General features: G+C 44.4%; 1 protein-coding gene across 2 annotated transcripts in view; it reads left to right on the forward strand.

Annotated features, from left to right (window-relative positions):
- Positions 1-17,789, forward strand: part of pdzd2 (PDZ domain containing 2) — a 197,690-nt gene that overhangs the window by 13,037 nt on the left and 166,864 nt on the right. Inside the window, exon 1 of one of the 2 annotated variants that reach the window (XM_064929218.1) lies at positions 14,956-16,017. The exons of the other annotated variant lie outside the window; for it this stretch is intronic. The gene's annotated coding sequence lies outside the window, so the exon portion shown is untranslated. Of the gene's footprint in view, positions 1-14,955; positions 16,018-17,789 lie in introns of those variants that run through there. 2 annotated transcript variants of the gene reach the window in all.

Here is a 17,789-nt window from a genome sequence, read left to right on the forward strand (position 1 = left end):
AACAGCTTCTATCACCACCAGACTGTTGAACAGCTTCTATTACCATCAGACTGTTGAACAGCTTCTATTACCATCAGACTGTTGAACAGCTTCTATCACCATCAGACTGTTGAACAGCTTCTATCACCACCAGACTGTTGAACAGCTTCTATTACCATCAGACTGTTGAACAGCTTCTATTACCATCAGACTGTTGAACAGCTTCTATCACCATCAGACTGTTGAACAGCTTCTATTACCATCAGACTGTTGAACAGCTTGTATCACCATCAGACTGTTGAACAGCTTCTATCACCATCAGACTGTTGAACAGCTTCTATCACCATCAGACTGAACAGCTTCTATCACCATCAGACTGTTGAACAGCTTCTATCACCACCAGACTGTTGAACAGCTTCTATTACCATCAGACTGTTGAACAGCTTCTATCACCATCAGACTGTTGAACAGCGTCTATCACCATCAGACTGTTGAACAGCTTCTATCACCATCATACTGTTGAACAGCGTCTATCACCATCAAACTGTTGAACAGCTTCTATCACCATCAGACTGTTGAACAGCTTCTATCACCATCAAACTGTTGAACAGCTTCTATCACCATCAGACTGTTGAACAGCTTCTATCACCATCATACTGTTGAACAGCGTCTATCACCACCAGACTGTTGAACAGCTTCTATTACCATCAGACTGTTGAACAGCTTCTATCACCATCAGACTGTTGAACAGCTTCTATCACCAGACTGTTGAACAGCTTCTATCACCATCAGACTGCTGAACAGCTTCTATCACCATCAGACTGTTGAACAGCTTCTATTACCATCAGACTGTTGAACAGCTTCTATCACCATCAGACTGTTGAACAGCTTCTATCACCATCAGACTGTTGAACAGCTTCTATCACCATCAGACTATTGAACAGCTTCTATCACCATCAGACTGTTGAACAGCTTCTATCACCTTCAGACTGTTGAACAGCGTCTATCACCATCAGACTGTTGAACAGCGTCTATCACCATCAGACTGTTGAACAGCTTCTATTACCATCAGACTGTTGAACAGCTTCTATTACCATCAGACTGTTGAACAGCTTCTATTACCATCAGACTGTTGAACAGCTTCTATTACCATCAGACTGTTGAACAGCTTCTATCACCATCAGACTGTTGAACAGCTTCTATTACCATCAGACTGTTGAACAGCTTCTATCACCATCAGACCGTTGAACAGCTTCTATCACTATCAGACTGTTGAACAGCTTCTATCACCATCAGACTATTGAACAGCTTCTATCACCATCAGACTGTTGAACAGCTTCTATCACCATCAGACCGTTGAACAGCTTCTATCACCATCAGACTGTTGAACAGCTTCTATCACCATCAGACTATTGAACAGCTTCTATCACCATCAGACTGTTGAACAGCTTCTATCACCATCAGACCGTTGAACAGCTTCTATCACCATCAGACTGTTGAACAGCTTCTATCACCATCAGACTATTGAACAGCTTCTATCACCACCAGACTGTTGAACAGCTTCTATCACCATCAGACTGTTGAACAGCTTCTATCACCATCAGACCGTTGAACAGCTTCTATCACCATCAGACTGTTGAACAGCTTCTATCACCATCAGACTGTTGAACAGCTTCTATCACCACCAGACTGTTGAACAGCGTCTATCACCACCAGACTGTTGAACAGCTTCTATCACCATCATACTGTTGAACAGCGTCTATCACCATCAGACTGTTGAACAGCTTCTATCACCACCAGACTGTTGAACAGCGTCTATCACCACCAGACTGTTGAACAGCTTCTATCACCATCAGACTGTTGAACAGCTTCTATTACCATCAGACTGTTGAACAGCTTCTATCACCATCATACTGTTGAACAGCTTCTATTACCATCAGACTGTTGAACAGCTTCTATCACCAGACCATCAGACTGTTGAACAGCTTCTATTACCATCAGACTGTTGAACAGCGTCTATCACCATCAGACTGTTGAACAGCTTCTATTACCATCAGACTGTTGAACAGCTTCTATCACCATCAGACTGTTGAACAGCTTCTATCACCATCAGACTGTTGAACAGCTTCTATCACCATCAGACTGTTGAACAGCTTCTATTACCATCAGACTGTTGAACAGCTTCTATCACCATCAGACTGTTGAACAGCTTCTATCACCATCATACTGTTGAACAGCGTCTATCACCACCAGACTGTTGAACAGCTTCTATTACCATCAGACTGTTGAACAGCTTCTATTACCATCAGACTGTTGAACAGCTTCTATCACCATCAGACTGTTGAACAGCTTCTATCACCATCAGACTGTTGAACAGCTTCTATCACCATCATACTGTTGAACAGCGTCTATCACCACCAGACTGTTGAACAGCTTCTATTACCACCAGACTGTTGAACAGCTTCTATCACCATCATACTGTTGAACAGCGTCTATCACCACCAGACTGTTGAACAGCTTCTATCACCATCAGACTGTTGAACAGCTTCTATCACCATCATACTGTTGAACAGCGTCTATCACCACCAGACTGTTGAACAGCTTCTATCACCATCATACTGTTGAACAGCGTCTATCACCACCAGACTGTTGAACAGCTTCTATCACCATCAGACTGTTGAACAGCTTCTATCACCACCAGACTGTTGAACAGCGTCTATCACCACCAGACTGTTGAACAGCTTCTATTACCATCAGACTGTTGAACAGCTTCTATTACCATCAGACTGTTGAACAGCGTCTATCACCTCCAGACTGTTGAACAGCTTCTATTACCATCAGACTGTTGAACAGCTTCTATTACCATCAGACTGTTGAACAGCGTCTATCACCATCAGACTGTTGAACAGCTTCTATCACCATCAGACTGTTGAACAGCGTCTATCACCATCAGACTGTTGAACAGCTTCTATTACCATCAGACTGTTGAACAGCTTCTATTACCATCAGACTGTTGAACAGCTTCTATTACCATCAGACTGTTGAACAGCTTCTATCACCATCAGACTGTTGAACAGCTTCTATTACCATCAGACTGTTGAACAGCTTCTATCACCATCAGACTGTTGAACAGCTTCTATCACCATCAGACTGTTGAACAGCTTCTATCACCATCAGACTGTTGAACAGCTTCTATCACCACCAGACTGTTGAACAGCTTCTATCACCACCAGACTGTTGAACAGCGTCTATTACCATCAGACTGTTGAACAGCTTCTATCACCATCAGACTGTTGAACAGCTTCTATCACCATCAGACTGTTGAACAGCTTCTATCACCATCAGACTGTTGAACAGCTTCTATCACCATCAGACTGTTGAACAGCTTCTATCACCATCAGACTGTTGAACAGCTTCTATCACCATCAGACTGTTGAACAGCTTCTATTACCATCAGACTGTTGAACAGCTTCTATCACCATCAGACTGTTGAACAGCTTCTATTACCATCAGACTGTTGAACAGCTTCTATTACCATCAGACTGTTGAACAGCTTCGATCACCATCAGACTATTGAACAGCTTCTATCACCATCAGACTGTTGAACAGCTTCTATCACCATCAGACTGTTGAACAGCTTCTATTACCATCAGACTGTTGAACAGCTTCTATCACCATCAGACTGTTGAACAGCTTCTATCACCATCAGACTATTGAACAGCTTCTATCACCATCAGACTGTTGAACAGCTTCTATCACCTTCAGACTGTTGAACAGCGTCTATCACCATCAGACTGTTGAACAGCGTCTATCACCATCAGACTGTTGAACAGCTTCTATTACCATCAGACTGTTGAACAGCTTCTATCACCATCAGACTGTTGAACAGCTTCTATTACCATCAGACTGTTGAACAGCTTCTATCACCATCAGACTGTTGAACAGCTTCTATTACCATCAGACTGTTGAACAGCTTCTATCACCATCAGACCGTTGAACAGCTTCTATTACCATCAGACTGTTGAACAGCTTCTATCACCACCAGACTGTTGAACAGCTTCTATTACCATCAGACTGTTGAACAGCTTCTATTACCATCAGACTGTTGAACAGCTTCTATCACCATCAGACTGTTGAACAGCTTCTATCACCATCAGACTGTTGAACAGCTTCTATCACCACCAGACTGTTGAACAGCTTCTATCACCATCACACTGTTGAACAGCTTCTATCACCATCAGACTGTTGAACAGCTTCTATCACCATCAGACTGTTGAACAGCTTCTATCACCATCAGACTGTTGAACAGCTTCTATCACCATCAGACTGTTGAACAGCTTCTATCACCATCAGACTGTTGAACAGCTTCTATCACCATCAGACTGTTGAACAGCTTCTATCACCATCAGACTGTTGAACAGCTTCTATTACCATCAGACTGTTGAACAGCTTCTATTACCATCAGACTGTTGAACAGCTTCTATTACCATCAGACTGTTGAACAGCTTCTATCACCATCAGACTGTTGAACAGCTTCTATTACCATCACACTGTTGAACAGCTTCTATCACCATCAGACTGTTGAACAGCTTCTATCTCCATCAGACTGTTGAACAGCGTCTAATACTGGTCTCACACAATTTAAATGGTATATTTTCCTTGGTTTTCTCATAAATGTTTTACTCAGGCCCCCAGGACGATTTACTGGACAGAGAGAAAGCCAAAGAGTTTGGCTTGAGTGTTCAGGCAACGTGTTCTTAGAATTCTGTGGTTCGTACTCCGAGGATCAAAACCAAGCCCCCAACCCCCTGCTGCTCAGTCTCGGGATCAAAGCCTGGCTGTGTCTGAGTTCTACTATTTGGTGTTTGTCTTTGACATATAGGATACGTTTCATTCCCCCCTAGTCGGTCTCTCCTATCGCTCACTGTGGTTTGGTTCTACTAGAGAGAGCTCCTGTTGGCCATGGGAATGAGAGAGGGGGGGGGGAAGCGAGGGAGAGGCGAGAAGGGAGGGGGAGAGGAGGAAAGCGAGGTAGAGGCGCGAAGGGAGGGGGGAGAGGAGGAAAGCGAGGGAGAGGCGAGAAGGGAGCGGGGGAGGAGGAAAGCGAGGGAGAGGCGAGAAGGGAGGGGGGGAGGAGGAAAGCGAGGGAGAGGCGAGAAGGGAGGGTGGGAGGAGGAAAGCGAGGGAGAGGCGAGAAGGGAGCGGGGGAGGAGGAAAGCGAGGGAGAGGCGAGAAGGGAGCGGGGAGGAGGAGGAAGCGAGGGAGAGGCGAGAAGGGAGGGGGAGGAGGAGGAAGCGAGGGAGAGGCGAGAAGGGAGGGGGAGAGGAGGAAAGCGAGGGAGAGGCGAGGGGGGAGAGGGAGGAAAGCGAGGGAGAGGCGAGAAGGGAGGGAGAGGTGAGAAGGGAGAGGGGGAGGAGGAAAGCGAGGGAGAGGCGAGAAGGGAGGGGGGGAGAGGAGGAAAGCGAGGGAGAGGCGAGAAGGGAGGGGGGGGGAGGAGGAAAGCGAGGGAGAGGCGAGAAGGGAGGGGGGGAGGAGGAAAGCGAGGGAGAGGCGAGAAGGGAGGGGGGGAGAGGAGGAAAGTGAGGGAGAGGCGAGAAGGGAGGGGGGAAGAGGAGGAAAGCGAGGGAGAGTGGAGAAGGGAGGGGGAGAGGAGGAAAGCGAGGGAGAGGCGAGAAGGGAGGGAGAGGTGAGAAGGGAGAGGGGGGAGGAGGAAAGCGAGGGAGAGGCGAGAAGGGAGGGGGGGAGGAGGAAAGCGAGGGAGAGGCGAGAAGGGAGGGGGGGAGAGGAGGAAAGCGAGGGAGAGGCGAGAATGGAGGGGGGGAGGAGGAAAGCGAGGGAGAGTCGAGAAGGGAGGGGGGGGGCAGAAATAAATAAAAGGTTTGAGAGGTAGAGACAGCCTGTGAGACTGACTATACCAAGAAGTGCAGGAGATTGTGAAGCTGGCACTTTTCTCCCGGACCTGTGACAAAGCATTCCTCTCCTCCTTTCTCTCCGACAACCAGTTGACTATTTTAAAAGACGGCGGTGCAGTGGCGTCTTGCCGCTTCCTTCCGTTACTTATTACTTTGTTTGCTTAGAATGTTTGTGCAATAATTTGCTACGCTAAAAAAAATGTTTTATTCTATTCTACTGAGCCGTTTACTGTATTGTCCAGAAGGAACCTGCAAGGACGCGTTTCATTGGACGGTGTATACCGCGTAACTTTCTGTTGTTCAAACAACACAGATCCAGCACCAATCTAATAGAGTAACTTGTTTGGCTTGTATCTGCTGTAGATAGCTAACTAGCTAGCAAGCTGCGCTAATGTTGTTGCTAACTAGCTATCATTTTTTAGTAAGCCCTCGTTGATACTAACCAGATGGCCAAAACTAGATAACTAGCATAGCTATCAACATTATAATTAAATCACAATGGATTAATTTTAAATGATGCAGCTGCCTGTAAGCTGCCGAGAATCAGTGGAGAAACTAGCTAGCAATGTTGTTCTAATGGAAAATGCTAACCGTTAAGCTAACGTTAGCTAGCAAGTGTACTGGCACTGGCAGTATGGGATAATGGACAGTGATTTAAATTATTTTATTAATCATCTTGCAAGATAGCTAGCTTGGTAAATCATTTAGTGTTAGCATAACATGAAGTGTCTGCCTGGCCCACTTAGCAAGCTGACGTTAGCTATCTAACTAATGAGCTAGTGCACATTATTCAGCCTAATTTAAAAAATCCTTCTTCAAGCACAAAACTGCTTAGCTCGATGTAAAGACTTGCTTTAGGAAAAAATATATGTGCGGTGCATTTGGAAAGTATTCAGACCCCTTGACTCATTCAACAATAAATGTTTTCCTCATCAATCTACACACAATACCCCATAATGGCATCACAATAACACATAATCTCCCATTCATTCACATGTATTCAGGCCCTTTACTCAATACTTTGTTGAAGCACCTTTGGCAGCGATTGCAGCCTCAAGTCTTCTTGTGTATGACGCTGCAAGCTTGGCACACCTGTATTTGGGGAGTTTCTCCCATTCTTCTCTGCAGATCCTGTCAAGCTCTGTCAGGTTGGATGGGGAGCATCGCTGCACAGCTATTTTCAGGTCTCTCCAGAAATGTTTGATCGGGTTCAAGTTCGGGGTCTGGCTGGGCCACTCAAGGACATTCATAGACATGTCATGAAGCCACTCCTGCGTAGTGTTGGTCGTGTTCTTAGGGTTGTTGTCCTGTTGTAAGGTGAACCTTCACCCAAGTCTGAGGTACTGAGTGCTCTGGAGCAGGTTTTCATCAAGAATCTTTCCCTCGAACCTGACTAGTCTCCTATTGTCACTGAAAAACCTCCCCACAGCATGATGCTGCCACCACCATGCTTCACTGTAGAGATGGTGCCAGGTTTCCTCCAGACGTGACGCTTTCTATTAAGGCTTTGTGACTCCAAGTCAAGTTGTTGACTGCTGCCGAGCTTTGCAATTCTACAAGTAGAAACTTCAGGTTCGCCGGTACCCAGTCGATACGCAGAAGGCAGAGGGGACTGGGGGAAAAAAAGCAACAGTTTTAGGCTTTTGAAAATAATATTTGAGGTAAATTCATTATCTTTGATACAAACAACAAACAGCCTATAGAAAGTCTACATCCCCTTTGAACTTACATCGAAAATGGGATTCAAGTAGATTTCTTTCCTCTCTACATTTTTAAAGTGAAAGAAAGTTAAAATAAAATGGTCTAAATTAAGAGGAGAGGGAGAGACTAGTGTTTATTGGTTTGACCTTTAAAGATGGAAAAGAAAGAAGATAAAAGATGTCATCAAGATATCTAGAAGAACAATAATCAAGATGTCACGACTTCCGCCGAAGTCGGTCCCTCTCCTTGTTCGGGCGGCGTTAGGCGGTCGACGTCACCGGGCCTTCTAGCCATCGCCGATCCACTTTTTCATTTTCCATTTGTTTTTTCTTTGTTTTACACATCTCGTTTCAATTCCCCAATGACATGTTCATTATTTAACCCTCTGTTTTCCCCATGGTTTTTGTGCGTGTTTGTTTGTTGTATTTATGGTCCGTATTGTGGGCTCGGTATTATCGACTTGTATTTGAAAGTCTTGAGTAAATTTACATGTATTACTCATTTCTGTTGTCCTGCGCCTGACTCCTCTGCACCAGCTACACCCAGACCTATTACACAAGATATCGAGAAGAACAATGCTATTGTGTATACCATCCTTCTCAAACCCCCAGCGTGAATCCACAGTAATCTCAATCAGCCTCCTTCCCTGGCTGCGATCCAATCTAAACTGCAGAAAACGTCCATCTCATGGTAAGGTTGCGTGTGGGTTGCACCCCCGGTCGACCTCCACAACAACAGACGTCCAGGACTTCCCCACCCCAGGACCCCCTCCCCCCAAATCCACCCTGTGGCGTTGAGTCGAAGGGTCCCAGATGGGTTGTGGATTAAAGCGGTAGCTCCAAGCCGGATTGCCAGGTCTTACCGTCTGGCTGCTCTGCTGAGGCCCCCAAATTAAATTCCTTTGTTTGAGTGGCTTTGTGTAGGTGATTACACAGGAAGTACTAGTTACCATTCAGCTGCTGACTGGAAAGTGAGAGCCTACTACACTGTAGTGTACTGAGCCTACTGTAGTGTACTGAGCCTACTGTAGTGTACTGAGCCTACTGTAGTGTACTGAGCCTACTGTAGTGTACTGAGTCTACTGTAGTGTACTGAGTCTACTGTAGTGTACTGAGCCAACTGTAGTGTACTGAGCCTACTGTAGTGTACTGAGTCTACTGTAGTGTACTGAGTCTACTGTAGTGTACTGAGTCTACTGTAGTGTACTGAGCCTACTGTAGTGTACTGAGCCTACTGTAGTGTACTGAGCCTACTGTAGTGTACTGAGTCTACTGTAGTGTACTGAGCCTACTGTAGTGTACTGAGCCTACTGTAGTATACTGAGCCTACTGTAGTATACTGAGCCTACTGTAGTGTACTGAGCCTACTGTAGTGTACTGAGTCTACTGTAGTGTACTGAGCCTACTGTAGTGTACTGAGCCTACTGTAGTGTACTGAGCCTACTGTAGTGTACTGAGTCTACTGTAGTGTACTGAGCCTACTGTAGTGTACTGAGCCTACTGTAGTATACTGAGCCTACTGTAGTATACTGAGCCTACTGTAGTGTACTGAGCCTACTGTAATGTACTGAGCCTACTGTAATGTATTGAGCCTACTGTAGTGTACTGAGCCTACTGTAGTGTACTGACTGTAGTATACTGAACCTACTGTAGTATACTGAGCCTACTGTAGTATACTGAGCCTGGTGTAGTGTACTGAGCCTACTGTAATGTACTGAGCCTGATGTAGTGTACTGAGCCTACTGTAGTGTACTGAGCCTACTGTAGTGTACTGAGCCTACTGTAGTGTACTGAGCCTGATGTAGTGTACTGAGTCTACTGTAATGTACTGAGCCTACTGTAGTGTACTGAGCCTACTGTAGTGTACTGAGCCTACTGTAGTGTACTGAGCCTGATGTAGTGTACTGAGCCTGATGTAGTGTACTGAGCCTACTGTAATGTACTGAGCCTACTGTAGTGTACTGAGCCTACTGTAATGTACTGAGCCTACTATAATGTATTGAGCCTACTGTAATGTATTGAGCCTACTGTAGTATACTGAGCCTACTGTAGTATACTGAGCCTACTGTAGTGTACTGAGCCTACTGTAATGTACTGAGCCTGATGTAGTGTACTGAGCCTACTGTAGTGTACTGAGTCTACTACACTGTAGTGTACTGAGTCTACTACACTGCAGTGTACTGAGCCTACTGTAGTGTACTGAGCCTACTGTAGTGTACTGAGCCTACTGTAGTGTACTGAGCCTACTGTAGTGTACTGAGCCTACTGTAATGTACTGAGCCTACTGCAATGTATTTAGCCTACTGTAGTGTACTGAGCCTACTGTAGTGTACTGACTGTAGTATACTGAGCCTACTGTAGTATACTGAGCCTGATGTAGTGTACTGAGCCTACTGTAATGTACTGAGCCTGATGTAGTGTACTGAGCCTACTGTAGTGTACTGAGCCTACTGTAGTGTACTGAGCCTACTGTAGTGTACTGAGCCTGATGTAGTGTACTGAGCCTACTGTAATGTACTGAGCCTACTGTAATGTACTGAGCCTACTGTAATGTACTGAGCCTACTGTAGTGTACTGAGCCTACTGTAATGTACTGAGCCTACTGTAATGTATTGAGCCTACTGTAATGTATTGAGCATACTGTAATGTACTGAGCCTACTGTAGTGTACTGAGCCTACTGTAGTGTACTGAGCCTACTGTAGTGTACTGAGCCTACTGTAATGTACTGAGCCTACTGTAATGTATTGAGCCTACTGTAGTGTACTGAGCCTACTGTAGTGTACTGAGCCTACTGTAATGTACTGAGCCTACTGCAATGTATTTAGCCTACTGTAATGTATTGAGCCTACTGTAGTGTACTGAGCCTACTGTAGTGTACTGAGCCTACTGTAATGTACTGAGCCTACTGCAATGTATTTAGCCTACTGTAATGTATTGAGCCTGATGTAGTGTACTGAGCCAACTGTAGTGTACTGAGCCAACTGTAGTGTACTGAGCCTACTGTAGTGTACTGAGTCTACTACACTGTAGTGTACTGAGCTTACTGTAGTGTACTGAGCTTACTGTAGTGTACTGAGCCAACTGTAGTGTACTGAGCTTACTGTAGTGTACTGAGTCTACTACACTGTAGTGTACTGAGTCTACTGTAGTGTACTGAGTCTACTACACTGTAGTGTACTGAGCTTACTGTAGTGTACTGAGCCAACTGTAGTGTACCGAGCCTGATGTAGTGTACCGAGCCTACTGTAGTGTACTGTGCCTACTGTAGGGTACTGAGTATGATAGAGTGCTGAAACCAGGACTGGTGTGTTGTAGGGCTGAGACCAAACCAGGACTGGTGTGTTGTAGTGCTGAGACCAGGACTGGTGTGTTGTAGGGCTGAGACCAGACCAGGACTGGTGTGTTGTAGTGCTGAGACCAGACCAGGACTGGTGTGTTGTAGTGCTGAGACCAGACCAGGACTGGTGTGTTGTAGGGCTGAGACCAGACCAGGACTGGTGTGTTGTAGGGCTGAGACCAGACCAGGACTGGTGTGTTGTAGGGCTGAGACCAGACCAGGACTGGTGTGTTGTAGGGCTGAGACCAGACCAGGACTGGTGTGTTGTAGTGCTGAGACCAGGACTGGTGTGTTGTAGGGCTGAGACCAGACCAGGACGGGTGTGTTGTAGGGCTGAGACCAGACCAGGACGGGTGTGTTGTAGGGCTGAGACCAGACCAGGACTGGTGTGTTGTAGGGCTGAGACCAGGACTGGTGTGTTGTAGGGCTGAGACCAGACCAGGACTGGTGTGTTGTAGTGCTGAGACCAAACCAGGACTGGTGTGTTGTAGGGCTGAGACCAGACCAGGACTGGTGTGTTGTAGGGCTGAGACCAGGACGGGTGTGTTGTAGGGCTGAGACCAGGACTGGTGTGTTGTAGGGCTGAGACCAGACCAGGACTGGTGTGTTGTAGGGCTGAGACCAGACCAGGACTGGTGTGTTGTAGGGCTGAGACCAAACCAGGACTGGTGTGTTGTAGGGCTGAGACCAGACCAGGACTGGTGTGTTGTAGTGCTGAGACCAGACCAGGACTGGTGTGTTGTAGGGCTGAGACCAGGACTGGTGTGTTGTAGGGCTGAGACCAAACCAGGACGGGTGTGTTGTAGGGCTGAGACCAGACCAGGACTGGTGTGTTGTAGGGCTGAGACCAGGACTGGTGTGTTGTAGGGCTAAGACCAAACCAGGACGGGTGTGTTGTAGGGCTGAGACCAGACCAGGACTGGTGTGTTGTAGTGCTGAGACCAGGACTGGTGTGTTGTAGGGCTGAGACCAGACCAGGACTGGTGTGTTGTAGTGCTGAGACCAGGACGGGTGTGTTGTAGGGCTGAGACCAGGACTGGTGTGTTGTAGGGCTGAGACCAAACCAGGACTGGTGTGTTGTAGGGCTGAGACCAAACCAGGACTGGTGTGTTGTAGGGCTGAGACCAAACCAGGACTGGTGTGTTGTAGGGCTGAGACCAAACCAGGACGGGTGTGTTGTAGGGCTGAGACCAGACCAGGACTGGTGTGTTGTAGGGCTGAGACCAGACCAGGACTGGTGTGTTGTAGGGCTGAGACCAGGACTGGTGTGTTGTAGGGCTGAGACCAGACCAGGACTGGTGTGTTGTAGGGCTGAGACCAAACCAGGACTGGTGTGTTGTAGGGCTGAGACCAGACCAGGACTGGACGTGTTGTAGGGCTGAGACCAGACCAGGACTGGTGTGTTGTAGTGCTGAGACCAGACCAGGACTGGTGTGTTGTAGGGCTGAGACCAGGACTGGTGTGTTGTAGGGCTGAGACCAGACCAGGACTGGTGTGTTGTAGGGCTGAGACCAAACCAGGACCGATGTGTTGTAGTGCTGAGACTCAGAGCAGGTCTGTCTTGTTAACATTATGTCTCTACAGACTTAGAGCAGGTCTGTCTTCTCTGGATGCTGTTGATCTTACAGTCTTTATCCCAGGTGAGGGTTATAATACGGTCTTTATCCCAGGTGAGGTTTATAATACGGTCTTTATCCAGGTGAGGGTTATAATACGGTCTTTATCCCAGGTGAGGTTTATAATACGGTCTTTATCCCAGGTGAGGGTTATAATACGGTCTTTATCCCAGGTGAGGTTTATAATATGGTCTTTATCCCAGGTGAGGTTTATAATACGGTCTTTATCCCAGGTGAGGTTTATAATACGGTCTTTATCCCAGGTGAGGTTTATAATACGGTCTTTATCCCAGGTGAGGTTTATAATACGGTCTTTATCCCAGGTGAGGTTTATAATACGGTCTTTATCCCAGGTGAGGTTTATAATACGGTCTTTATCCCAGGTGAGGTTTATAATACGGTCTTTATCCCAGGTGAGGGTTATAATACGGTCTTTATCCCAGGTGAGGTTTATAATACGGTCTTTATCCCAGGTGAGGGTTATAATACGGTCTTTATCCCAGGTGAGGTTTATAATACGGTCTTTATCCCAGGTGAGGTTTATAATACGGTCTTTATCCCAGGTGAGGTTTATAATACGGTCTTTATCCCAGGTGAGGTTTATAATACGGTCTTTATCCCAGGTGAGGTTTATAATACGGTCTTTATCCCAGGTGAGGTTTATAATACGGTCTTTATCCCAGGTGAGGTTTATAATACGGTCTTTATCCCAGGTGAGGGTTATAATACGGTCTTTATCCCAGGTGAGGTTTATAATACGGTCTTTATCCCAGGTGAGGTTTATAATACGGTCTTTATCCCAGGTGAGGTTTATAATACGGTCTTTATCCCAGGTGAGGTTTATAATACGGTCTTTATCCCAGGTGAGGGTTATAATACGGTCTTTATCCCACAGTATGAAACACCCCATGATATTCTCTTCTGCATTTTATCCTCCTTAGTACCATCTAAAATGTGTCTCATACATTTAATATCGTTAGGGGAGAGACTAGAGGTTTTTTTTTGCTACTGTATCTGCTGTGGTAGGTTGATCTACATTCTACAGTGTATATTTGCAATGTTGCTGTTGTTTTAAGTGTCCACTAGGGGTCACTAACAGATGGTCCTTAAGAATGTCAGCTGCTGAAGCCTGTCAGTTTCTCACCACTCAGACTCGTGTCACTGTCAACTATATTGAACACACAGATAAATATTAAGAGTAATTAATAAAGATTAAACTATTTTCAGAAATGGCTTTTAACTCAAATGTTTTGCTTAGACTGACTCTTAGCCTACTCTATACTAAATATGCCAACTCCTACAGTCCACAAGATTCCTGTGCTATTTGGTCACAGATATGTACTGTACTGTGATGTGATGTACTGTACTGTACTGTGATGTTATGTACTGTGATGTACTGTGATGTACTGTGATGTTGTACTGTGATGTGATGTTATGTACTGTGATGTTATGTACTGTAATGTACTGTAATGTACTGTGATGTTATGTACTGTGATGTTATGTACTGTAATGTACTGTGATGTTATGTACTGTGATGTTATGTACTGTACTGTGATGTTATGTACTGTAATGTGATGTTATGTACTGTGATGTACTGTGATGTTATGTACTGTGATGTTGTACTGTACTGTGATGTTATGTACTGTATTGTGATGTTATGTACTGTACTGTGATGTTATGTACTGTAATGTGATGTTATGTACTGTGATGTACTGTGATGTTATGTACTGTGATGTGATGTGATGTTATGTACTGTACTGTGACCAATAGAAACCAGTAGAGACCAAGGTGCTTTACACTAACTACCTGCACAGAGTTAGTGGCAGGGTAGCCTAGTAGTTAGAGCGTTGGACTAGTAACCGGAAGGTTGCATGTTTAAACCCCCGACCTGACAAGGTACAAATCTGTCGTTCTGCCCCTGAACAAGGCAGTTAACCCACTGTTCCTAGGCCATCATTGACAATAAGAATTTGTTCTTAACTGACTCGCCTAGTAAAATAAAGGTAAATATATATGTATGTATATAATGCGTATTACTTTTCAAAGGCATTATATATTCCTTTATAGTGTTTAAAAAAACGTTGTGTCCAGTACAACAATACATTTAGTTGGATGTGCAGAGAGAAATGAAATGGCCAGACTGAGTTGGGGGAAGAAGAAAATAATACTGGATCAAATCAGTGTATATCAGTGGTGTGCAATGCCTTCATTTGTCTGACAATGGGCAGTAAAGTTGAGGTGTAAATTGTACCAAAAGGGGTACATTGATCCACCCTTTTGTTATTAAGAAACCGTACACACAATGAATAATTTGACCAAATATATTTAGGAAGAGGTCATCATTTCGTGGAGTTTGTGAAGGAAAAAAAAAATCACATTTGAAAAAGTGGTAAGCAAGTTATACATTTTATAACCCTACAGGTCCAAAATCCAGACTTTTTTACCAAGTCAAATGACTTCACCAACCCCACTCTCCTCTACTATGGCTTCCTGTATTCGTGTCTGCTATAACTGACATGTAGGATTATACATGTGGTTACACAGGATCAATCAGTCGTTGCTCTGAATCCATATAGTCCTGCTGCCGTGCAATTAATGACTGGCTCATTATAATAGCCGACCACAAAGTGGGTTAAAAAAAGAAGCATTGCTGACAATCAAAATGTGGTCATATCTACAATACGTCAATGCTTTCTTTGTCAGTATTTATACAATATTATTCGTAGCCAAACCCTGGATTACAATATTATGAAGTTGTTTGCGGGCAGAAAGCGCTCCGACTGAGCCGCAGGTGATTGAAGTGTTGAGGAGAGTAAACTAACTAGTACAAGGGCGGAGGCGGGACACGGAGAAACCGAACTGCGCAGAGAGCAACTCAAGCAGGTCACAGACAAGAAGACAGTGGAAAACCGTGGGGGCTGCAGCCGAATGATATTATGAGGATAGTTTTGCAATACAGTCGAGCATAAACAGTCGTTGGATTGAGATGGTACGGAGGGCACCGGCTCTTATCAACAGTAGGAACACCGACGGCTGAGTTTACAGTATTGACACCGCCATTATGAAGAACGAGGAGCGCTCATAGTTCACTATCTAAACTAATACATAACAGGTTGTCTGCATAAAACAGAAGAAACAAACGTCAATTTAACATCTATTCAATATTGATTAAACGTAATTGTACTTAAATGACGTGGAAACAACGTTGATTCAACCAGTGTGTGCGCAGGGGGCTATGGCTTTCTTTCGGATACATTGTAACGGCCGGTTGTAACATTGCCCGGCAGCTTGAATGCCAACCAGTTATTAAACCAATTAACGAACTACTGTCCTGGGATTGTGAACCGGTCACAACTCGGATTAACCCCGTGTGCAGCTGGCTCAGGCAGACAGGGAGGAAAACGTGTAGCCGACATAACGGCGAGGAAAGGAGACAACCTGGCTATTATGAAGGTTCAAGTAGGAACTTAAGGTATGGTCGATTTCCCTTGGCTTTGAACTATTCCAATGTGATGCGCTTGTGATTTGTCTAGAGCGCTACCTGTGTTGTTTTTCGCTGTACCGTGTAACTAGTAAAATGGGTAGTCCTAACGGTCTGATTTCAATAGCTCATCAAGTGTTAGCTGACCAATAAAGCGTTTGATATAAGTTACCGGTTGTTTTTGTATTCAGTGTAGCTGGCTCTATTTTATCTGGCAGGCCTACTGTAGCCCAATATGTACTCTTTAAGGAGCCTGGCGTTACCCGTTACTCCTTCATAAGGTCCTAGGACCTTATACTGTCTATTATTTTCAGAGGATAACTGGCTCTGGCAGCCCAAACTCATCTAAACCAACCCTGGTCGCAGAGCGTTTTGTGTTGTTCTGCACTTAAATCCGAGATACTCTCTTTAGTATGATATGTTACGTTTTGTATGTATCAATCACCCTTTTTCCATGTTGTAGGATATGTTACAAATTACAATTCATATTATATGTTACGAATTTGAAAGATGTACAATATGTTATGAATTTGTACAACTTTTTATATTACGAATCAGGAAAACGTACAATATGTGACCTGTTTCAGGAAGCTAGGCATATTTCGTACTTCACAGGAGAGGCATTTGAATGTTATTTATTATTTAAAAAAATGTAACTATGATTTTTTTGGGGGGGCAGAAATGCCTTCTTGAACATGTGAACTTTCATGTTCCTTAATAACAAACTTGTATTCCATCTGTAAATAAAATAAAATTGTTAAATTAGGGGCCTAGTTGGTTGAGCCACAGAAAAATAACCTTCCCTATAGCCATGATTGGCTGAGATAATGGTTGGGCTGGACATGCCGGGATATGGGTTTGGATTGGTCTGCCATGTAGCATGCTTCTGTCTATAACGTGAACTGCTCAGAATGTGTTGATTATCCCTTCTACCGTGGCTTTTTTGAACGATATCACGTTAAACACAGAGAATTTCAAAAGTTGTGCTACTTTTCTCAATAACATTGATACCCTGAATTTAGCAGGTACTATCGACAGATCAGTTGGAAAAGGTTGTGATGGGCTACTTTCTGCACATGCCACAGACTGAACCAGAGTGACTTGACACAACGAATAACATGCAGCTACAAACAAACCGGAGTTAAATGGTTCCAGTCTGCTGTAAAGTGTTCATCCATGTGTTCGGGTCAGAGACTAGCTACGTTTTGAGATATTATACGTTACAAATTTTGTCAGAAAGTTAAAGCGTACTGTTAGCTAGCTAGCCAATGTTAGCTTGCTGGCTCGCTAGCTAACGCTACATGTATGATCTGTGTAGTAATATGATTTGAATCAGAAATCCATTTGCATTGCTAGTTATAGCCTAATGTTAGCTAACTAGCTAACATTGAACCTAGTTGGTTAGCTACCTACAGATTCATACTACAGCTATGACAATCAGTTTGTATTGGTATGAGTATGAGCTGGGATTATGCCAGTTCATTGTTTAACTAGCTACATGTCTAAACAAAAGACTCCACTTTCGGCAGATGTTTACATGACCCATCAAATTAGCCAGGTGTGTCTGGGGGTGATTACAGCCATTTATTGTATTTCATGAACGTGGAAACGTCGAGACAATAGTAACCCATCAATTTAGACAAGTGTGTCTGGGTAAGTGTCAGCTAATGATGATAAAATATTTAAACTATATATATATATATATATATATATATATATATATAAATACTATATAAATATAAATACTATATAAATATAAATAC

This window comes from Oncorhynchus masou, chromosome 1 (genome assembly GCF_036934945.1).
Source record: "Oncorhynchus masou masou isolate Uvic2021 chromosome 1, UVic_Omas_1.1, whole genome shotgun sequence".
NCBI classification, from domain to species: domain Eukaryota; kingdom Metazoa; phylum Chordata; class Actinopteri; order Salmoniformes; family Salmonidae; genus Oncorhynchus; species Oncorhynchus masou.